The following is a 1,924-nucleotide window of genomic DNA, read 5'->3' as shown; positions in this document are numbered from 1 at the left end:
CCTTTTTCCCCCCCCCCCCCCAAAAAAAAAAAAAAAAAAAAAAAAAAAAAGAAAAAAGCATCGTTTTGGTTCATCCAGCAAAATATTTTGAGGAGGAAGCTGAAGGGATAAAATAATCCAAAAGCACGAGGATCTCGGGGAAAAAAAACCAAACTGGTCCTTTAGCTGAGAGGGTCCTGGGTTAGAGCTGGGATTGGTCTGCAGGGGGGTGGGTTTTTATATTTCTTGGAGTAAATGTTTAAATAAACGACGTCATTGTGTACCCCCCCTTGCTCCGCTCCCTTTATCCACCCCCATTTTAAAATTCTTAATTTTTTAATTATTTTTAAATTTTTTTTCATTTTAAAATTCCTTTTTTTTTTTTTTTTTTTAAATTCTATTTTAAATCAAACTCATTTTCACCAAAGAGACACACGCGGGGGGTGCTTTTTCCTCCCTGCATCCCCAAAACCAAACGTGCAGCCATGGGAGGGCACCCTCCTCCGTCCCAAAATACTCCCTTTCCCCCCCAAAAAAATTCTTATATTTAATATTTTGCTATTTTTCAGGCAGGGTGGGTTTTAACACGTGCATTTGTGCAGGCACGGGCGTGCTTTTTGCACGGGCGTGCGAGGATTTGTGCACGTGGGTGTGTTTTGGGGCGTGCAGGTGTGTGCTGTTGGTGCACGTGGTGCATTTCTATGCATGGACTTGTGCGTGCACGTGGACTTCTGTGCACGGATGCATGGACTTGTGCATGCACGTGGACTTGTGCATGCATGTGCATGTGCATTTTTACATGGGTGTGCGTGCATATCTGCCCTTTTCCTCCGTGCACGTGCATTTTTGCACATGCATGTGGCTTTTTGTGCAGGCATGTGCACACGTGTGGTGCATACGTGTGCATTGTTGCACGGGCATGCGTGGGTTTGTGCACATGTGTGGGGTTTTGTGCATGGCTGTGTGCTTTTTGTCCATAAACGTGCATTTTTGTGCATGCATGCGTGGCTTTGTGCATGTGCTTGTGTGTGTGCACCTGCATGCACGGCTTTGTGCACGCGTGTGCATTTTGGTGCACGCTTGTGTGTGCTTTTTGTGCATGTGTGTGCATTCTGGTGCATGCTTGTGTGTGCTTCTTGTGCATGCACAGGCATTTTTGCACGCATGTGCATGGTTTCCTTGCATGCACGTGGATTTTTGTGCGTCGTGTGTGTCCTTTTTTTACACGCTGGGGCATTTTTGCACGTGGCTGCATGGCTTTGTGCACACGTGTGCATTTCTGTGCGTGCATGCATGTGCTTTTTTACATACATGAGCATTTTCACGTGTGTGTGCATGGTTTTGTGCACGTGGATTTCACTGCGTGCATGCAGGTGTTTTTTGTGCAAGTGTGTGCATTTTTGTGCACACGTGTGCATTTTTGTGCACACACCCAGATTTTTGCACCCACACCTGTCTCTAGGCACACACACGTGCACTTTTGTGCATGCACACATCTTTTTTGTGCACGTGTGTGTTTTTGTGCACACACACACGTGTGCATTTTCCCATGTGTGTGTGGGTTTTGTGCCCGCACCCCCGTTTTTGTGCCCTCACCCCCGTTTTTGTGCCCTCACCCCCATTTTTGTGCCCGTGCCCCCCTGCCCACCCACATGCCTTTGCACACGCGTGTTTTGCACCATGCCCACGTGTATTTTTTCACACTCATCCCACAGCAGGACAGGACTGTCCCACCCCACGCAGGGCTTTTTTTCCCCCTTCTCCCTTCAACCATTCCCACATGAATCACCGTGCGGGGAGAGCCCATGTGCCAACGCCACCACAGAGTGACAAAAATCCCCATTTTTCCACTTAAAAAAAAAAAAAACTTCAAACCTTGCAGCCAGGAGAAAGCTGCAGCCCTTTTTTTTTTAATTTTAAATGCAGGGCGAGGGCCGCCGCCACC

The sequence above is a fragment of the Calidris pugnax genome, unplaced genomic scaffold (genome assembly GCF_001431845.1).
Source record: "Calidris pugnax isolate Ruff unplaced genomic scaffold, ASM143184v1 scaffold500, whole genome shotgun sequence".
NCBI classification, from domain to species: Eukaryota; Metazoa; Chordata; class Aves; order Charadriiformes; family Scolopacidae; genus Calidris; species Calidris pugnax.
Note: the sequence above shows the minus strand (reverse complement) of the source record.